General features: G+C 39.0%; 1 protein-coding gene and 1 long non-coding RNA gene across 3 annotated transcripts in view; both read right to left on the bottom strand.

The window, feature by feature from the left end:
- Window positions 1–23,365, bottom strand: part of Nebl (nebulette) — a 443,662-nt gene that overhangs the window by 100,337 nt on the left and 319,960 nt on the right. The gene's annotated exons all lie outside the window — the stretch shown is intronic.
- Window positions 12,796–14,515, bottom strand: LOC123455084. The gene is made up of 3 exons (XR_006633668.1): window positions 14,465–14,515; window positions 12,945–13,001; window positions 12,796–12,856 (listed from the first exon to the last, which is right to left on the bottom strand). It is a non-coding gene; the product is annotated as an uncharacterized LOC123455084 (long non-coding RNA).

The raw sequence follows: 23,365 nt of genomic DNA, 5'->3' as shown, positions 1-23,365 counted from the left end.
GTGATATAGTCCTTTTGATGGCTGTGTTGGGATTTCTGATCAGTAATGTGCATAAGCCCATCTCAATCCTATCCAGCTCAGGTTTCCCTATCTAGCCTTGTGTACCTAGTAGGTTAGCAAGGCTCAAATGCAGCACTCTACATAGTACAGATACAAACCATCTTGCTATAGTCTGTCCATCAAGATAATTCTTATGGGGCTGGAGAGATGGCTCAGTGCTTAAGGCATTTGCCTGCAATGCCAAAGGACCTAGGTTTGATTCCTCAGGACACACATAAGACAGATATACAAGTTGGAGCATGTATCAAGAGTTTGTTTGCAGTGGCTGGAGGCCCTGGTGCACCCCACTATCTCTATCTACCTCTTTCTGTCACTCTCCCCTTCTCAAATAAATAAATAAATATTTATTTTAGAACAAGATAATTCTCATGAATATCTTCACACTTCCAACAGGTACTTATATTTAATATAAAACCATTTACATATCTACATACAGGCTGACAAGTCCATTATGTTTTATATTGTAACTAGAGGGGAGAGAGAATTTATTGAATGGCAGTCTATAAAACCAAAGGAGAACTTCTAAGACATTTGTTCCTTCCTCTTAGATCAAAAGAACCAGCATATCCTATCTCCTTGTTGATGGAAGCCTGGTGCATTTTGAATTTTAGACCGAATGTCATACTTTTGACTTTATAAACATAACTATGGTAGCTGATCATTTTGTGAGTTGTCACAGAAATAGTGACTCAGCAAGTACAATTTTAAAAGCCCTCTTTCTTAGAAAGCCTATATAATTTTCTGTTTGCAGATTTCAAAGTCATTTCATTTACAGCTGCTACCAACCACTGTTCTACAATTGAGCCTGCATTAAACTGGAAGCAGCTGAACTTTACCATATTCATTTTCTTCCTTAAAATAGCTAGTAGAAAATGATGCCAAGCTCGTAAGTTTTCTGGTTTATTTGATTTTTTTTCTGTATTTGTCATTATTATGTGACATTTCTCCTCACATTAAGAAAATGTGGGTGGCTGTGGTATTGTAAAGGCAGAGTACAGAGCACATGCAATAGTCTCATAATACTCTACACGTATGCTTACACCAATAAACATATATTTATCTCATGTGTCTTCTAGATTTTGCGTCTTTTATAGATATACACATATATGCAAATACATGTATGTATGATGTACATATGTTTGAATATACTTTGCAAGCACCATATGGGTAAAGACATCTGTGAATTCCAGACCCAGGACGCTGTGGCCACTATCACATCAGCACAGACTCTCAAAAAGCTGTTCAGACCTCACTCTGAGCTGCCTGCATGAACTCTATGATGTGGAGGTATTCAGCCTTGGCCTGGAACAGGCATGCTGACAAGGATCCCATCACTTCAAGGCACACGCATCTCATTTTCAAGTTCCTTTGGGATTTTTGTCTCTATCTTATATAGGGGATAGCTAAAACAATGGTCTTACAAATACAACTTGTCCTCTCTTGCTAAAAGGTATTTCTTCCCACCTGTCACTGTCCACAAGGAAGTACAAACTAGGGAGCTTTACCTCAGATGCTACTTGAATTTAAACAACTGGGAGTGTATGCAAATTGATTTTAATGTAAGTGTATCTTAATAGCTGGTTCGTAGTTTAGGAGACTTTTTCACAAGCTAGAGTACCAGCGTACTGTAGAATTCCTCTAACATTCTAAGTTAGTTATTGTCACTCAGATACGCTATGGACACACTTCAGGTTTAGTTATTTATCACAGGCACTTACAGAGAGCTTTTCTACTTCTTGCTTCCTACTACCAGATAAAATCTGAGAATCACAATTCTAACAATAAAACTTATGCACATCAATCTGAAGAAGCAATGATGGCAGCCTTAGGAAGGGCTGCCTAATTGAGAATCCAGGTGGTCTATTACTGACCAGTCAGAGAAAAACCACAATAAGTATGCAAGTTGAAAATGCACGCCTACTGTTGCCTAGTGTCTATCATGGGAAACAAGCTAACAGTGTTTGCAGTAACATTCTGACTATATATATATATATATATATACACACACACACACATATATATATACACACACACACTTATATATATGTATATGTGTGTGTAATATATATATATATATATACATATATATATATATATATATGGCTGATTTCAAAATACGCTGTGTGAATTATTTTTCATGGTAAGTCTCACATTGTGTTTATAAACTCTAAACCCATTAAGATAGTGAGAATTTTTTATAAAGAAATGAGGATGCTCGTATTTTGCATTATCTTCTTTACTGCACAACTGCTGCTTGTCCCGTGTCCAGTGCTGTGCTGTCGTCACGTGCCCATAGTATCAGGAAGTAGCTAGAAGACCAGATCATGACAGGAAAACAGCTTGAAGAATATAAACTATGAACAAACCAAGTTTGACCTTAGGATGACATTCCAAAAAAAAAAAAAAAAAAAAAAAGCCCATGTTACCAGTGTTCACTAAACAGTCCCTATGGGCCAGGGTTTGGTACAAACTTAGCAGCACAGACTGGGATAAGACAGATGACATCCTGTTCTCACAGAGCTTAGAGGGCCATATAACAAATAAAAGTCCCCCCCACCACCACCACAAAAGTCAGACCATACTGTGAAGAAAACAAACTAATGAGTCAGAAAGCAGTGAAATAAATGTTGTAGTCTGGAATTTAAAAATAATCCAAGATATTGAGTACATTAAAAATGCCTTAACTGGGCTGGAGAGATGGCTTAGCGGTTAAGCGCTTGCCTGTGTAGCCTAAGGACCCTGGTTCGAGGCTCGATTCCCCAGGTCCCACGTTAGCCAGATGCACAAGGGGGCGCACGCATCTGGAGTTCGTTTGCAGAGGCTGGAAGCCCTGGTGCGCCCATTCTCTCTCTCTCCCTCTATCTGTCTTTCTCTCTGTGTCTGTCGCTCTCAAATAAATAAATAAATAATTTTTAAAAAATGCCTTAACTGTTGATGTAGTATGTACTAATAAAATTAGTCCTACATTCCTGGACTAGAAATGAAATTACACCATGACAGTTCTTAAAGATGTCTACAACTTGGAGTTAACAGCACAGTACTTCCACCTGGGAGGTGGCTTGAGCCATGCTGACTGGGAAGCACAAGCGTACTAAAGGAAACTTGGAAAGCACCTGTCCACCTGTAAGTGCACAAGTGTGTGTGTGTCAAAATCCCACCACCCCTTTCATGAGTGGCTTCTATAATCCATCGACAAGCTCTCTGCTGAGGAATCATATGTTAAGTCAGATAATCATCATATCAGAATTTTACATACATTGAACTAGATGAGATTGGAATCTTCTCTGTAAATAGTAATAAATGGGACTTGGAAATGACTAACAAACTGTCCATTTTCTGCCATGCCTCTACTGGTTATTGATGACATACAACCCAATACTTCTATTCCATGTGGAATAACCAAAATAAGCTGTGGTTATCAAGATGCTAAATAACTTCTGTCAAGTTACAGGCTAATCCCATCATCCCATAGCAATGTGTAAAAGTCGCACCTCACTCTGGAGCTGGGATACTTCTATGGCAAAGACGCTGTCAATAGTGGCTGGCATCTGCTTATAAAGAGAGTTGGAAAGGTCAGCCTTAAGTGTTCCTTTGTATTTTGCCTATGGGGAAAAAGAGAAAAACAAACATTTTTCTATTTTTCATTATTAGTATAAAAAGAAAAACTTTACACAGAATTGGTTGAAAAAAATGCAGGTCATTTTAAGATGCTAGATCCAATGAAAACATTCTGAAGAGATAGAAATAAGTCCAATTTATCATGAAGAAACTTCTAAGTGAGATATGAAGAAATAATAACTATTTTTCTGTTTAATCCCATATATATTTCTAAAATCTGTTTGTGTCTGCTGACAGTTTAATATCTTTGATATATGAATAAATGATCTGAGAATAATGATATAGTTTAAATTAATCCCACAAAATACAAGTCATTAAAATTTACTACCTGGAACCCAAAGGCAAAGAACTGTGACAGCTGGAGGCCATGAGTCTACCAGACCCTGGAGCAACTAGTAAGTTCTGGTGTTCTACAGAGCCACAGATTAAAAAAAAAAAAAAAAAAAGCCTATTACATATTCTATGAATAGGTACAAGACAGGAGCCCAAAAACTCTAATCACAAGGTAATGGAGTGGGAAACATTAATTAGCCTGATTTATCAGTATATATCTTATACACATATTGAAATACCACACCATGCTCCATAAATATGTACAATTATTATGTGCTAATCAAAAAAATTAAATGGGGCTGGAGAGATGGCTTAGCGGTTAAGCGCTTGCCTGTGAAGCCTAAGGACCCCGGTTTGAGGCTCAGTTCCCCAGGTCCCATGTTAGCCAGATACACAAGGGGGGCGCATGCGTCTGGAGTTCATTTGCAGAGGCTGGAAGCCCTGGCGCACCCATTCTCTCTCTCTCCCTCTATCTGTCTTTCTCTCTGTGTCTGTCGCTCTCAAATAAATAAATAAATAAAATTTTTTAAATATTTAAAAATAAATTAAATGTTTAAGGTAATAGAAATGTTAGCTGCTCTGACTTTTCAATTATGTCCTATGTTCCTATGTACACATATGGAATTATCACATGGCAAACTGTACATTTTTAGAATTCAAAAAGAAATGTGTTCCTTTGTTCAAGGCTTAGCCTTCTACAGCTAGCTCATGTGTGTCATCCACTCAGTCATCACTGGCTGTGGGGAAGCTCAGCCATCATTCGAAAAGATAAACAGTCACCTTTCCTTTGAGAAAAATGAGGTTCAAGGGAATACAATAGATGGCCCAATAGCAATGTTGCACTCTGCAGTTACTCTTTGAGAAAAATTAATCAATCATGAATTGACAACACTAAAAGTCAAATAACACAATAATAATAATAATAATAAATAATAATAATAAACAAGACTGTGCTCTGTCATGCTCTATGGATAAGGCCTTCATGTCTCTCCCTTCTCAGAGCTGGTTGGATTTATAGAGCAAGTCTGTGTCAGCCTTTTGTCCAGACAGCTCTGAATGTTGGTTATGATGAAAGAAAATGAACTGATTTTCTCAAAATTTTTCCTATTAGTAAACTGTCCTAAGAACATTACATTGGTTTTATCCCAACATAACTTATGAAACACTAGAGGTCAGTCATTTACACTATTTTACTCATTTTCCTCTCTGAGTTTATTCACAGGCCACTGTAAATACCACAACGTAGAAATAAATTCTAGTTAACACTGTACTTTACAAAGCAACATGAGTTGTAATATGAAATTCTCCTGAAAGAGGCTACATTGGTTTTCTGGTGGAAAATGTACTATATGCTTCACTCTGGTTTCAAAGTGTCTCTACTGACTTAAGTATCTTCCCACTGAAAAGTAGTTTAAATTAACTTAAAAACAATTCTCAAAGAAATAATATTTTAAGAAATCAGCTGGTGTTTACCTCTAAAACATATACATCCATTAGGAAATAAATAATTAGGAACTTTTAAAATTAACTGTGTTAGCAGTTTTCTAATAAATAAAACTTCCCATTTTCAAGAGTAATAGAGTACTAGAATGAAAATATATATATGCAATATATATAATATGTATTACTAAATATAAAAATATATAATACTTGCCAAAATACCTGCCTGCAAAATCAATTTGCAGGTGTTAACTAACACTGTGCATTGAATTAGAACATTTAAATTTGAACAATATTCAATGGAACTTTTGAAAATATTCACAAACTTTAATATACATTTTTACTATACAAATAGAAAAAAAAAAGAAAAACAGCCTATTTTGCAAGTTTTTGAGATCTTACCTCAGAAATGAAAGCACCAATATTTTTTACATGGTTTAACATAGGAGTGTCAGTTACAAATGTACACTTGTTCTTGGACTTTTTATGTTCTTCTTTATAGTGGATCTAAAAAAGATAATAGTATATAGAAAGAAGAAACAATTGCAATGTTTTTTTTTTTCTAAACTGGAAATAAGTAAATAAAGTCCATTTTCTGAAGTTAATATGCAAATGTGGGTGATCTTCAAACCCAGCCCAGTCACATTACAGACCCCCTAGTGAGAGAAGAGTCCAGCCATCCATGAGGACGTACACTGGGGATACCAGGCTATCAACTGGGGGTCAGGTCTGCACAGCATCGTTATCAAACAAGTGTCCTTGTTAATAGCTCCTTTTTAAGCTACTGACCTTGACAGCTAAGTCTACAGTAAAACAGAAACACGGTTCCCTACCTAAAGGTAAAAAACAAAAAAATCATCAGAACAAATTCAGAAGAAAGGCAGAAACTCAACAACTAGTAATCGCCACCGGCATCGTTAGCTCTGCAGGCGGGATCAGAGAACAGGGCTTAAGCTGTGACCCGGATGGGCTTTCTATGACTTATCGTTCCCCCAAGTCAAACTTACCCTGGTATTCAGTACTCTTTGTTTCCTGTCATCCTCCCCGAACCTGTCCAGAAAGTACAGACCATTCCCAACCCCCACCTCTTGTTTTGAGTGGGTAGATCTGAGGGAAAGAACCACCTAAGGCTTAGTTGAGCATGCTCAGTTCTCTGAAATTCACTGGTAACTGAGTCACTACCTTCTCTTTGGGAACAGGCCAAGATTATTCCCCTGAGGGAAGATCCCACATAGACACAGGAGCCCCCAGGAAGCCAGGAAACATGGAGGTCTAAACATGCAGCCCAGTTTCAGGTAAGTGCAGCACTGCCTAGAAATGGGGCAGGGCGTCAGCAAAGCTTCAGACAAGGCAAGAGTAGGGCAGTAATTTCCTAAAATGTATATCATCCTATAATAAAGTCACATTCATCTACCCAAGGCTATAAATACATAAGCTGAAAAGGCTGGCCCAGTTTACATGATAAATTATACTGTCTTCCTAAGTGTAACCCAAAAAGTGATGTTTAATTGTATGTACTACTTGGTTTTTACAAGGACATGATTAATATTGGCGTTGTGTGCTAACATTCCATGGAGACTTCACCATATGCAAACCTGATCTGAGGGGCCTGACTTGACCTCAGGGATAACCAGATACAAACACAGTAAGTAATTTCAAAATTCCATATTTCACTGCTGTGACTCATAGATATTAATGCCTACCACATTAAACACTTGCTTTATTCATGAAATCAACATGAGAATATATTTATCTTATCTGAGCACTAAATTACTTTTTTCCTTCTCAAAGATTAGCCATAATTTTAGGTTCCTGCAAATCGCTCTCCTCAGTCACTAGTAATTAAATTGTTAATGGCACTATGATAAATAGTAGGCTGTTTTGATCATGAGGGGGAAAAGTATCTCTGTTATATAATTAAGTGTGAGAAAAAATAGCCTATCATGAGGCTTAAGTTTGGCTCATTATCTTTATCTTTGGCCACCATCTTCCCATCGCACTCACATTCTTCACGCCCGCGGCATGTGCGACGGGCCGCCCGATGACGCCTGACAGGAGCCAAATGCTGGCGGTGGCACCCGGGGTATATTTACTTCCTCTGTCCACGAGCAAAGAATGCTGTCCTAATTGTGGAACTCCCTACGTTTTTGATCTTTAGTTAGTCCATTTGTATCTTGAAATTAAAGTTGTATTTTAAAACTTAAGTCATTTGCTTATTATTCATGTGGTGAAATTCATTACAAATCACACAATAATTAGCATAGGATTTCAAATGAATTTATGATTGTGGTTTTTAATGAATGTGGGTCTGATTTCTAATGAATTTGTTTTTGTGATTCATAATAAATTCATGTGTATTTAACAAATTTGTGTGTATGATTTTCAATGAATATGTATTTTAATGAATTTTACCATAAGAATGGGCATGAATAAATGTTCTTGAGTTTCTATATAAATAAAGACTGCTATATGCCAGTAGCATTCCCATGCCAGGCTGGTAGGAAATAACAAGCAAAAGAGAACCCCATTAATCAACAACACAAACTCATATAAACACTGAGCCCCTACCACCTACAGTCTGTATGTGGAGACGGAGAAAATCTCCAGATACTCATGTGTTAAGCCACCGTTATCAGTGCTTTCTTGTTGTACCTATAAGCAATGACAACCTAACATATCTTCAAATAAAAAAAAAAAAATTGGGACAAAGTCAACAGCTTTGTGGGCAGTAAGCTACCCCATTTACTCTCTCCTTTGGATTTTCACACAATCCCATAATATCTCCACTACAATTAAGGTGAAATTAGTTCACCGTGCTTCCTGTCTCTGCACACAGTTCTGCTAATGATGGCTAAAAGTGGGTGACAGATCTGGAAATGTTTGAGGGTATTTCTTCTTGCATGCTTGCTAACCTAGAAAGTCTGCACAAATAAAGTCATGCCAGTTCAATTCAGTAAGCCTCAGGGGAAAGAACAGCATCTCTGCTGTTATTTGTGAACTTGCAGGTCATGGCCAAGGTTACTCTCCCAGGTTTTCCAATACAACCTAAGCTCTCTCTGGAGGTATAACTATGGAATTTAATGTTTTCAGCATTGGAAGGATTTATCCACAACAATGTTCATTAGCCTGAAAAAATGTCCCCACTGCCATGCAAACAAGCACCCTAAAATGTGAATCAAAACACTGAGTCAGTTTGTCAGCAGATGCAGCCAAGCTTGCTCTGAACCAAGTTCTTCCTACCTTACTTACATGAAGCCTACAAATGATTCAGTTTTTTTCTGGTTCTTTCTATGACCTCCTGTCAGCAAGCTAATAAGTCCATGAGTCTAAAACCGTCACTAGACTGGATAGGTATATTGATAAAAGGATTAATGAATGAGCTAGTCCTGGTGGTTCACACCTTTAATCCTGGCACTTGGAGGCTGAGATAGGAGGACTGCTGTGAGTTCAAGGCCAGCCTGGGCTACATAGTGAGTTTCAGGTCAGCCAGTGATAGAGATCTTGCCTTTAAATGAGAGTTTTATATATATTCATCTATATGTGTATGTATACACACACACATCACCGAGTTTTGTTGGAAGAGTAAAAAGAAGATACATGAGTAACAGAAAAGTAAAAGGCTATCTCAGAGTCCTCAATATTGGGAAGGGCCAGTGTTATTTAATATTTCTACACCCTGACAGCGAGGAATCAATAGTGTCCCCAGATGAAGTTACCATAAAAGATGATGGGACTAAACCATCACATACGAGTCTGAATTAAGAAATAAAATGGCTGACATTGAAGAGCTTTCGACAAGCCACAGCTTGACAGCATCATAAAGGTGCTGGAAGCAAAAGCTAGAATCATCCTACTCTGCTCATAACCTGCATTGTTCACAGCTGGGCTGCTGAGTTCAGTGTGGCTATGACATTTTAGTGGAGACACACGGGGCTGGAAGAGGTCCAAAACGGAGTAATTAGACCCACCACAATGCAGAGGAGCCACTCTGTAGAGAGCTCACAACCCAAGCTCCCATCTAGGAAATGAAGCAGAGCAGAAAGTGAACACCAGCAAGGCTCTGGACTTAGCCCAGCTTAGGCATGAGTCTTGTCCCTACCACGGCCTAGTCAGGTGACCTTGAGCAATCGCCGAACCTTGAGTCACAGATCCCATGCAGAGGCGTACTATAGCTAGCACGTGGTACAAACGCGTATGTGCTTGCCCAGCATGCGTGAGAGAGAAAGGACACCAGGCTGGCGAAGACCTGCACGTCTCACACACCTATTCTAAATCCCAAGAAACTCATACGTCAGTGACTTGATCACCAGCACATGAAGCTGCTTCTTCAAGCTTCAGGGTACAGGGCCCTGCAAAATCAGAAAACACCATCCCAAATTCACTGAATAAAAGAATGAAACAAATTTGCCTTCAAACAAGCACCTAGGATCAGGGAAACACATAGATGGCCCTCTGGAACACAATGGGTTTCAAAACAACACCAAGGTATTTCAAGATTTTTGTTTAAATTTGACATGGGAAGGAGAAGTGTTACAAAAATTAAAGTGAAGCACCAACTACATGGATACAATAAGAAATCTAATATAATACAGGCTTCAGTGAACCCAGGTCTAACTCAATGTGGCAATATATCGCATTTTATATCTGTCTAAGTCCATGATGGAAACATTTTAGAAAACCAACTAGCCACACAACAAAACAGAGATAAGTTTTCTGTTAAGAAAGCTCTCAATCTTATTAATTTAATTTTTTAAATTTTGCTATCATGGGGCCTTGTACATGCTAAGCATGTACTCTGCCACTAAGCTATAGCACTGACCCTAAGTTTTTGAAATTGAGAAATTTTACTGATTTGAAAAAAGAGAATTACAATTTTAAATTCATTTGCTCCATCTGAAAACACCACTGACAATGAGGAAGAATAAGGTAGTTACAACTTAGTAACACTACTAAACTGAACTACTAAAAAGCCAAAAACTTACCTTAGTCCAAATACAAAGTCCTTCCAGTAAGAACAAAATAAAACCTGTTGGGAGTTTTATTTGTTTTTGTTTTAGAGTTAAGACCCTTGCACATGCTATGCCAGAGTTCTAGTACTGAGCTAAGTCCCCTAACATTTCCTCTTAAAATGATTATGTAAACTCTTCATTTCATATTTTAAGAAATAAGTAGTATAATTTTCTAAGTTCTTTATTGATTATAAAAAATAAGTGGGTATCATAGCAAATATAGAATGCTATTTGGAAACATGTATTCAGATACAAGGTAAGCCACAATAATCATGGTCTAACTACTTAAGTAGGGCAGACAGCTCAGTCTGCCATACAACACAACTCTGTAATAAAGAGGTTTCTCCCATTATGTTTTTTTCACCTAAAAGGGGGATGAAAAGTATAGCTTTTGCATTTGCAAGATGACAAAAGCAATATGCCTCACTATAAGGTGACTTTAAAGCTGCTGATAAGCAATATTACCCAAAACAGTATCAGTGAAGTACTGACTAATTAAAGATAATGCTTTGGCCCTAGCAGTTTACATCACACAGTCTAATAGAGTAATATTACACTTCAATAAGACATATCAAAATTGGATGAGGTACTATATCTCCAGAGGTAGGAATTTGACTTTTTAATTGATGGCATTATTATTATTAGCTTAATAAATTACAAGAAAGCTTTGCCCAGAAATCTACAGCAGACAGACAGAGATGGGTAGAGAGAAAGGGCTTTGTATTCATCTGCTGTTGACTGTGGAATACAGGCGAGCGAGTTCCTTAATGTATCTGTGCCTCCATATCCTTGCTTCTAATATGGTAAGAACAAGAGAACCAGCTTTACACGCAACATAACTGGCATGATCTTAACTGCCACTGGTTGTTGCTGCCATTGTCACTGTGTTATTATTGTGCCTTGCAAAGAACTTCCACATACACAAGTAGCTTACTGCTATTATTAAGAAATACCACAAAGAGCCAGGCGTGGTGGCTCATGCCTTTACTCCCAGCACTCAGGAGGCAGAGGTAAGAGGATCGCTGTGAGTTTAAAGCCAACCTGAGACTACACAGTGAATTCCAGGTCAGCCTGAGCTAGAGTGAGACCCTACCTTGGTGGGGGGTGGGGGGAGAACACAAAGAATTATGAATTTAAAATCTAACTGCATCATCATATGTCATGTATACAGGAAGAGGCTTATCTACCTCCACCCACTGCCATCTTTTGGTTGCTTCTTCGAAACCTAAAGACATTTAAGAGTCATACATAAACATGATTAGACAGATCAATGGAAAGTTACAAATGGAGTCACAATGTTCCAACGAGTATATGCAGCATCTTAGACACATAGCACTAGTTTATCTACTTGAAGAGCTAAGCCCACCCAGGTTAATAACCTTCCCAAAGTTACTGATGAGTAGATTCAGGCAGGTTAACCTCAGAAGACCAGCCAGTATAGTACTCCACCACCCTGGTGAACCTTCTCTGACAGCAGATGTCTGTCAAATATTCTTCCCACCTGGCTCACTTACACCTGAACACGGCAGGGCTGTGCCCAGCTCCTATGAAGACACAAACACTCATGTATTTGACAGCCGCTACATTTTCTTGATACCAGTAATTCTCTCACTTCTGTTTAGGAGGGTCAAGCCAATTTTCTTCCATGTGCTTCTAGAATTCTAATTTACATAGTTACTATGTATGTGTTTATGTGCATGTTAAATAATACAAAGAATCTCTTAAAATATAATGCAAACTAACCCCAATTCCTGAAGACCAAAGTCACAACAAAATTTTCCTTTGCACTGATGCTATCATATGGATGAAGGTTTTTAACATAAAATTTACTAATTCATGAATCTTGTGTAGCAAAGAAATGATAGAGGCATTTAAACGCATGTACATTTCCATGGTTTGTAAAATGATCACTTTCACCCAGTCCTTCAAAAGGTCCTCAAAAAGTAGCATTCATTTAAAGATCTTCCACACTGAAGTCTTTTACTTAGCTAACGATCCTCCCAAGACAAATTACATCATTAAGCTACTTGTAAAGGCTTTGGGTTCTCAAATGAATATACATGATAATTGAGTGTTGTATGATTTCATGTCAGTGAAACAGCAAGATTCCTAGAGACAAGGTGTGCATTGAGTGACGAGATTCACTCCAGCATAAGTTCTCTACATAGGAGGTAGCATTGGGAAAATCACATAACTCCTGGACTTAGCTCCATAGTTTGGAAGATAATCGATGACTCAGGGCTTTCTCCAGAGCCCATGACTCTACAACGCAACATTCCACACACACAGTGCAAACAAAGGCAGAAGTCACTTAGGCTACTTACATCACTAATGAGTTTGGAGCATTTTCTGGCCAGTTCCATGCTTAGGGTTTCAATAACAGGTTTAGGGAATACCTATTTGGAAGAAAAAGCAAAAGGACCATTTTTTCCTCATCTACTGGAAGGCTAACTGCGGTTCTTTGGTGGAAGCTCTCTCACTTACCTCGTCTTCTCCATTTTCTCCCTCCTCGGTGTTGTCTTTGGCTTCATTGCTTACATCCTGTAATACAAGGACTCTCATTTTCACCCTGTCGAAATGCTTATACCTTTAAACTTCACTAGTGTGGCGACTCTACATGGACCACCATGCCCTTGAGACCTGGTGTGGCTGGGCCTCTGGCAGCAATGATCTTGCCCTGTTCTCCCTCACACGCCACACACGTCACCGTCCTTATCTCACTGGCATGCGGGTGAACAGCAGAGGGCCCCAGGGTCTGTCAGGGCCAGCTGCACAAGTGGGACTAACATTTTCTCAGGCAAGATTCAACTTTAAAACCTAAAGTCAGCATTCCTTAAACTCATTAAGAAATTTAAGACAAAAAATTTGTCTTTCACTAATTCAATTCATTCACAAAATGGTTTTAAAAGGATTAAAGACTCCAGGAAAACTATTCAACTGTCACACTCATGATATCACAGCCTCACACCTATTATCTGAAAGATTTCTCAACAGTCTAAATAAAACTTTTGCTGGAATGTCAGACAAGGCCCTGATTCCTACAGAGACTAGGAAGCATTCACACTCATTCACTAACTAAATGAAATCTTTCATAAGATATGCATGCACTTCTTTCCTTCCCCAAACTCTCAGTTCATAGTAACTGAACATAGAGGCTAGTAATTTATGAGACAGACATCTTTTGAATCACTGCAAAGAATCCATTTGGAGTTAATTGTGGCTGTTAATGTCATATTAGGGGATACTATATCTTATCAATTGTTAACATCATTAAACATGAGAAGCTGAAGTTAATATATGTTAATTATAAAAATATCACTATTACAAAAAATAACCACCCTTTTTGAATTCTTTCTATTCATTGTGAAAATTTGTTTATTTTTACAAATTCACTAGTTATTTGTATATTCCTCAATGCATACACTTGAAAATGTAAAAAATTTAAGTAATCTTAAAGGGGGGGAACTGGAGAGATGGCTCAGAGGTTAATAAGGTGCTTGCCTACAAAGCCTAACGACTCAAGTTCGGTTTCCCCAGTACTCACATAAAGCCAGATGTACAAAGTGGCACATGCATCTGGAGTTCTTTTACAGTGGCTGGAGGCCCTGATGTGTCAAAATATTAAATATTTTGAGTTAGCACAATATTTATTATGTGATGTGTGTCACTGGATGTATAATTAGGAATATATTTATTGGGTTTAGAGAGATGTCCCCGCTATTAAAGGCATTGGTTTACAAAGTCTGATGGCCAGGGTTCAATTCCTCAGTACTCATAAACCCAGATGCACCAAGTAGTGTATGCATGTGGAGTTTGCTTGCAGTGGCAAGAGGCCCTGATACACCTATTCTAACTATGTTTCTCCTCCCTCCCCATTTGTAAATAAATAATAAAATATCAAAATGCAAAAAGAATATAGTTCTCAAGTGCTAGAGAGGTGGCTTAGTGGTAAAGGCACTTGCTTGCAAAGACAAAGGACCCAGGTTCGATTCCCCAGGACTCACGTAAGCCAGATGCACAAGTGGTCACATGCGTCTAAAGTTCGTCTGCAGTGGCTGGAGACCATGGCATGCCTCTTCTCTCCTGTCTGTCCCTCTGTTTTCTCTCTCTGCTTGCAAATAAACAAGCTAAATTAAATTAAAAGTAAAAAAAAAAAAAAAAAAGAATATATATATCTCAAAAAGTTTCATTGTCAATTTAGGCAGTTCTAAGACTATATAACACAATTTATCAATTTGGCTATTTAAATTCTAGAGTAAAGTTATTTTTTTTACAAAATTACATCATATAAATATTGACAAAAATATCCTATAGTTAATAAAAATACTACACAAAAATAATTATGTAAAATGTATCTTAATCCAAATAATATAGTATTCTAAATATAATAAAATTTTCTGTTGATACCACATCTACTTTTCAACTTTTTAAAGAAAAAAATATCTTGGCATTACCCAAACTGGATATTCTGACAAGTGTAACATCCTACATAATCATTATAAATAGATTATTTTGTAAATTGTGCCTCATGAGGGAGAAGTTGCACAAAATATTTGGTAAGAGAAAAAAACAAATTTGTTAAACACATCTATCTGGGAAGCCTGCTATGCCATAGTGGTATGAAGTTCAAAGAACATTCTTGGCCAAAAGACTACGAGGTTTGCTTACTTAACCTCTTCCAGTGACCAAATATAAGCCCTACCCACCTCATTTCACCCAATATGCTCTTCCTAGCATTTTCTTCATTTTGGCATGTGTGTATGTTATGTGTGCATGTGTATGTGTGTGCATGTACACGTGTATTTGCATGAATGTTGACAAATGCATGAGAAGACTAGAAAGCAATGTCTTATGTCTTTATTGCTCTCCATCTTACTTAAGACAGGGTTCACTGATATTGCTGGATGTGCCAGTCTCTGCTTCCCAGTGCTGAGATTATGGGCATGAGTTACCATGCCCAGCATCTTACACTGGTAATGGTGATCAAACTTGGGTCTTTATGTTAGCACAGCAAATACTTCACCCACTGAGCAATCTCCCCATCCCTAGTACTGTTACTTTCTTTCTTTCTTTTTCATTTATTTTAAAGAGAGCAAGACCAGGACAGAGAGAGAGAGAATTGGTGATCCAGGGCCTCAGCCACTGAAATCAAACCCCAGATGCTTGCGCCACCTAGTGGGCATGTGCAACCTTGCTCTTGCCTCACCGTTGTGCATCTGGCTTATGTGGGATCTGGAGAATCAAACATGAGTCCTTAAGCTTTGCTGGCAAGTGCCTTAACTCCTAAGCCATCTCTCTATCCCCCAGTATTTTTTGTTAATATCGACTACTTCCTATGAAATACAACTTAGGTAAATATTATTTCAGTGTAGCAAAATGTTGTGCTCTAACAGAGTTGTTGGCCTTATCAGGAAATAGGCTTTGATGCAGCTTATTGACATCATAGATTCTGCATACTGGCAAAATGTGAAAAGGAAATTATTCTAAGAATGTTGAATATGGAAACCTTGAGATCAAAGCTATGTTATGACAATCTACAGGATATTCTTTGCACGTTACCCTTGTCCTATCAAAAGAAAGTACACAAAATGTAACTGTTTCCCTTGAGTCCTCTGTGGAAAGACTGCTCTAATATTGTATGTAAAAATCCAGTTCCTTTAGTGAAGAAACAATTTCTAGGGGGGGAATAATTTCTATTTCTGTTTATTTATGTTTGTTGTTTTGAGGCAGTGTTTCACTCAAACACAGGCTGACCAGGAACTCATTATGTAGTCCAGGCTATCCTCAAACTCACACAAACCTCCTACCTCAGCTTTCCAAGCACTGAAATTAAATGAGGGACCCACCACTCCAAGCTTGGATGGAGTAATATCTACAAACATTTTTGTAAACCTAAAAGAGTATGGAAAGTTCTGCCACTGTTACCTGGGACACACCTCTCAGCCCATGTCTGAGATAGCAACGCTTCTCCATTCGTGGTGATTTGTAGTCCTGTGGTGAATGGCCCACGTCAGGCTTGAGCAGTCTTGCGTCTCATCACTCAGTGGGCTCTTACTGGCTTTTCACTGGGCTGCAAGAAAAGTATATCAAGATTCAATGCACAAAAGTTTCAAAGCAAGGCTAGAGAGATGGCTTAGTGGTTAAGGCACTTGCCTGCAAAGCCTAAGGACCCAGGTTCATTTCCCCACTATCCACATAAAGCCAGTTGCACAAGGTAGCACACGCATCTGGAGTTTGTTTGCAGTGGCTGGAGGCCCTGACATGCCCATTCTCTATCTTTTCTCCCCCCTCCTCCCACCCCCTCCCTCTCTCAAATAAATTTTTAAACATTTCAAACCAAAACCAAACCCTATATGAAATATGAGCACATATTTTCCTTTAGAGAGTTTGGGATTGGATTTTCTTATTTTTTATATTTTTATATATTTTATTTGAGAGAAACAAAGAGAGACTAAGATACAGAGAGAAAGCATTGGTACACACCAGGGCCTCCTGCCCCTGTAAATGAACTCCAGATTCATGTGCCACTCTGTGTTTTTGTGGGTACTGGGGAATCAAAGCCAAGCCAACAGGATTTATAAACAAGTGCCTTTAACCACTGAGCCATCTCTCCATCACAGGATCAAAATTTTTAAAGCACAGAGATAAGAAATCAATACAGGTCAGGCCTGGTGGCACAAGTTGTATGTCCAGCCAGGCTGGGCACCTTAGTGGGACCTAGTTTCAGAATAACAACCTGGAGCATTTAGTGCAGTTTGGTGCTAGAGCACTTGCTAGCTAGGCAAGACCCTCAGCTGGAGGCCAGAATTGAACCTACCTATATTCTTTTCTCCCACAGAAAACAAAATTAGATCATGATCAATTAATTACCTGCCTCATTTGCAACGTGATTCAGGGTAGTACTGGTTTCAAAGTCTAACTAGGGCCCTGCTGACTTCATGGTAAGTACTGTTGGGCTATTTCTACACCTGATGCTAGACATCTTGTGAATAAAATACATTTTTTTATTAAGACTGGGAAGGAAATAAAAGTGTATCATTCAAAACTTGCTGAATAAACTTTAATGGGCTGTCTGGCAAGCTACATACACCATTACTTTTTATGGAATGCATTGTTTTTCCTTTCACCTATGAGTACAATACAAAATTCATGTCAAGATTTCTGTAAAAATTTAAGCTCTGCACTTTATCATAGCAAAGCTCTCTCCTATCAAGAGTGCTAAAAGCTGACTTGGAGGATAAGAAAAAGTTGCTTTTGTGGACAGTCATCATGTTCCAAAATTCCTTTCCATCCTTTTTTAAAACCAAGTTTAGTGTTGTGTACAAATCCACAATTTCACCTGGGAGCATTCACAAAGGGAGCACATGTGTAGTTGCTAATCCCTGTCTATATGAGGAAACTTTAGAGGGTAGAGGGGAAGTGACTTTTCTCCTAAACAAGAAAACTCACAGAGATAAGTGATTTTATTTTAAAAGCAGATTCAACATGTCTTATCATAAACCTGGACTCCTCAGTGACTAGAGAAGAGAAATGTGTGCTTTACTTCTTTCCTTTCCTTCACAGCTTTTTCACATTTGCCTTAAGCTGCCTGATATTTTTTTAAGATGATACTCCAGAATACTCCTCCTGGCCCACAGGATACCTTACTAATGAAGAGGGCCTAAAACAAGAACATTAAATAAACACTCTAAGCAACTTGTCCTCTTTGTAAGAGAGAAGCATTCTGCTTCATACTAGCTAGATTTACTTTTTATAGTTAACCTTCATAAACATTTTGCTTTGTAGTAGCTATTTATTAATGATACCTTTTCATTAAAAATGAAACTACCATAAAACTATGTGGGTAATTATTACTATTACCTGTTCATGCTATTAAATAAATCTTAACAAACTATTTTCACATATTTGTATTTCTGTTCCTACTCCCCAAGATACACATATATGTAGACATATCTTGGAAGAAGAGAAAAATAAGTAGTTACACATAACTGTGGGACAGTTTCCAGGTTGGGTGTGGTGGGAAGGCCAAAATTAAGATTATTGAGGAGAGAAGGGAAGGTGCTCATACTTAGCATCTGTATGCACATGAGCACCCAGGGAACCAAAAAAAACCTTGGATTTAATTTATAGCTCACCTGAGGTATTAATTCCATTTTCATAATAATGATGTGCACATCTAAAAACTACCCTAAGAGAAGCACACTACAAGCTGCCACATAGAGCTTGTAACCAGAGCCAGAGGGTCAGGGGAAGCCCACCGTAAGTTACTGCACAGAGCTTGTAACCAGAGCCAGAGGGTCAGGGGAAGCCCACCGTAAGTTACTGCACAGAGCTTGTAACCAGAGCCAGAGGGTCAGGGGAAGCCCAACGTAAGTTACTGCACAGAGCTTCGAACCAGAGCCAGAGGGTCAGGCAGTTTGAGGGATTTTTTTTGTTTTGTTATGTTTTGTTCCCAATCCCTTTCTAGAGTTTTGTGTGAAATTTGTCAAAAGTCCCTGTGAAAGGCTTTGAAACTGCACATACAGAAAATTAGGGACATCTTACCTAAGGCTTCTTTTGGAACTATATGTTCTAAACACACACACACACACACACACATATATATATATATATACACACACACATATATATATACACACACACACATATATATATACATATACATATATATATACATATACATATATATATACATATACATATATATATACATATACATATATATATATATACATATACATATATACATATATACATACATACATACACACACACACACACACACACACACACACACACATATATGTATGTATATGTATACATGAGAGAGAGAGAGCTCTTAGCTATAGAAGTGCACTTTGTGTCCTAGGAAAAAAACAAATGATTATTGATTGATATATATGTATATATTTGGTTTTTCGAGGTAGGGTCTCACTCTGGTCCAGGCTGACCTGGAATTAATTCTGTCATCTCAGGGTGGCCTTGAACTCATGGCAATACTCCTACCTCTGCCTCCTGAATGCTGGGATTAAAGGCATACGCCACCATGCCCTGCTGATTATTGCCCTATAAACAGACCTTTTGCATCTTGTTATTAATACATTTCAGCATTCCTCATTATTCATACATATTCGACTCTTTAAACTCACCTTTGAACCAAATGTAGCATCTTACTAGTGCTATTTATTAAAATTAAGATTTAAAAAGTGATTATTTTATGTGTCATATGTTTTTAAAAATGTGTCTTTATGGCTATGAATTCTTTAATTATCTTTATTTCTTTCTTTAACATTCAACACAAAATAGAAAGGAAAGAGGGATTATGACAGAAAGTTCTTTTCTGTTAGCTATGACTTAGCGCTGTGCTGTAAAATAATGGCATATAGTAAGATGACCTTTTATTTTGTTTTGTTTTCAGGCCTGACCTCATTTGACTACTGACAAATGTCACATGAATGCTTGTATACATATTATGTACACACACACACACACACACATTCAAACAGAGTTAATTCATCACAGCTGCCAGCTCCTGCTTAGAAAGCATAAAGTCTTCAATAAATGCAAAGACTTAATCATCTTTCACATCTGGAAAAAGTTGCATACGAGAATGGTTTATTGAAGAAGCTCCTCACTGGCTGTCAACACCATATCCAGAGCCAGAAAGTGAACAGGCTTGATGAGCACTGGCAATGCCTTCACGCACTCAGAAATGAATGGCCTACGTTGTGGAGACGGCAATGAAACAACATATAAGAGTCAAGGGAAGGGAAGGGGTGTTTTGCTTCCACAGACACCAAGTGGCTGATGCTCCTGTACAAGACCTGTGTAATAGGAAGGGGAAAAGGATGACATCAGAAAAGACCAACTGAAAAGACTAAGAGATTCAGGACTAAAGAGATTTTTCAGAGTCTGATGACCCAGGTTTGATTCCCCAGTGCCCAGGGAAAGCCAGATACATGACATGGCATATGCATCTGGAGTCAATGTACAGCAGTAGGAGGCCCTAGCACACCTGTATTTTCTCTCTCTTTCTGTGTGTGTGTTTATGTGTGCACATGTGAATGTCTCTCTCAATTCAAATAATTTTTTTAAAAAAGGGATTCAGTGGAGGGTGATAGGAGGGGATTATGATGATGGCATATTCTCTGTATGTATGGAGATTGTCAATAAAGTTTTTGAAAAAAAATGCATGGACTACCAAATAATTCATCACACAGCCTGTTTACATGACTTATAAGCTTTATGAAAATATAATGAAGGAAATAATTTCTCAGTAACATGTGTGTGGAGGGGGAGAAGCTGTTTGTAATATTTGGCAGGTATATGTAGAGCAAGGGTTATTCATTAAACTATGGAGATAATGATGGCATCCTTGTAGTCAAGCAAATAAACGAAATCTGGCTTCAGGGTTACAAAACATTTTGAAAGAGGCATTAAAACAATAATTTACATAAACACATGTTTAGCCAGATAATGTGGCACTTCTGGAGAAAGTGTATCAAAGTTTCTAGTTTCTAGTGAGACGTATGAAAGTTATGTGAATGAAAGTTAGTAGGAGCACAGGAAAGAGCAGGTCTGTCCCCCAAGAGGACATGCAAGTAGAAAATCAGCAAAGGGTGGGAGTGCAGGGAAGACACCCAAAGAACATTTGCCAAGACCCAGAGACAAGAGTTGAAAGGACCAAAAGTTGTCTGTCACTGTAGCATACAACAGCACAGAGAGGGGAAGAGACGATGTTCTGTGGAAGTAAAAGAATTTCTGTTCACATGTTTATAATAAAAGCATCATGTGTTTATACTTCTACAATTTTTGTATGGAAATGTATATCGTTGTTTGTCTACTCTTCACTAAAGAAGGCAGGTCAATGTTTATATTTGAACCTTGAGCATCAAGTTGGTAATGCCTATCTTCACTAAGGATTTTTGTATCCTGAAATCATGATTTCATCTTTAATCCAGAAAGAAATTACACTAAGGTTCTCACATTCCTAACCAGTGGAATACCAATTTTTGGGTATCGTTTCAATCACTTCCATGGACCTTTTTTTTCTTTCTTCCTTTCTTTCTTTCTTTCTTTCTTTCTTTCTTTCTTTCTTTCTTTCTTTCTTTCTTTCTTTCTTTCTTTCTTTCTGTCTTTTTTTTTTTTTTTGAGATAGGGTCTTACTCTAGGCCAGGCTCACCTGGTACTCACTCTGTAGCCCCAGGGTGACCTCAAACTCACAGCACTCCTCCTACCTCTGCTTCCCAAGTGCTGGGATTAAAGGCATGCGCCACCATACCTGGTATCCATGGAGCATTTTAATGCCAACTTAAAATATAAGTTAACCTCAAAATCAAAACCCACAAAATTACTCTACCTAGCTCTGTTATGTCAACCATATATGCTTTCACTAAATGCTCATGAGCACTAACATTGTGTTCATGTACTATACTAAAATTTTTGCATATTTTTACATACCAAGTATTTGCAATTCAGTACCTTTCAATTTTATACTTACAACTAGCCCCTCTCTCAGGGACAGGGGCCAGTCTGTTGTTTACCTAACTCTGAATGTCTGAGGTTGGGGGCCAGGGCCATCCCTTGATCTGCCTTTGCCCACACGCCCTGCACTCAGAGGACAAGCCCACTGAGCCATTACACGCAGTGCAAGAACCAGGACCCACGCTGCAGCCCTCCCTGCCCTCGATACAGGCCCCGGGGCTTTCCCTCCCTGCCGCCCATGCCAGTTCCCCACACCCCACGCCGCCCCTGTGCCACACGCCCTTGCAGGTCTGTCACACCAGGCACCAGCCCTAGTCCTCCACTACCCCAGCAGCCAGCAAGCTCACCTGGGCCACAGGAACCTCACAGAGCCCACATGCACTTGCCCACAGCCCTGAGAATCCACTACACCCCAAGCCACCTTTGTGTGCTACTCCCCCATGAATACCCCATGAAGCGCGTCCCTGTGAGTCTGCTAGACCATACATAGCTCCTGGCTTCCACACCCAGTCCCTGGCTCCCCACGTCCCAAGCTGCCATGCCCTCTTGGGTCGCGCACACCTGATTCAACCCACAGGCTTGCTTCTTGTCAGTCTACTAAGCTCCATGCCACCTGTATGCACCCTTGGACACCCACAAGCCAGTCCATCACACACAGTCCCCTTGGGTCACACACCTGCCAAGCAGCCTGCACACATCCCTGTGAGTCCTCCCTACTCTGCACCACCAGTGATTGCCAACTCCCCAGCAAAGCCCTCACTTCCACACCTCCAATGACCATACTCTGCATAGACCATGTGTCCCTTAGTGTGCCCATTCACTGTTGAGGTCCCTACCCCTTTCTGCCAGCCTCAGTTGATCCTTTTGGCCTTGGTCCCCTTCCCTGATTTCTGGTCACCTCCACACACCAACAGTCCCACACTGGCCAATTCCTTGGTCTGGCCTGGTCTATACAGACTAGTGACCCACCTCTTCACTGCCCTGTCCCCTACCCCCACTACTTGGGGCATTGACTTTGCCCCAGAAAGGGAGCTTAGGAATATCTGGCAACCATTAGCCAGTGTGAACCAGTGAGAATTTCTATGATCTTCCCATCTGGCTACAGTAGGAGTGCAGGGGAAAGTTCTACTGCCCCCTCCACCCCACAGGCAGGCATGGCTGTTATTGTGGGGGGCGGGGCTGAGGAATTCTGCACCTCCAACCTCAGCTTTGGCATCAATTACCAGCTGCTAGCATGCTTGCATTCTCCACAACTTGTACACCCCTGGATACAAAGCCATCACATGCCTATCCCATTAACATGGGATTTTTTTTATAATCATGGAAAATGCTAATAAAAATTTAAAAAATTTAAAGAAACCACAAAACAGGATATTCACTGCAGGTCTTATAAGGGCAAATACTTGCTTCTTCCTCAATTA

Source organism: Jaculus jaculus, chromosome 15, assembly GCF_020740685.1.
Source record: "Jaculus jaculus isolate mJacJac1 chromosome 15, mJacJac1.mat.Y.cur, whole genome shotgun sequence".
Lineage (NCBI taxonomy): Eukaryota > Metazoa > Chordata > Mammalia > Rodentia > Dipodidae > Jaculus > Jaculus jaculus.
Note: the sequence above shows the minus strand (reverse complement) of the source record. Positions and strands in the feature narration are given on the sequence as shown.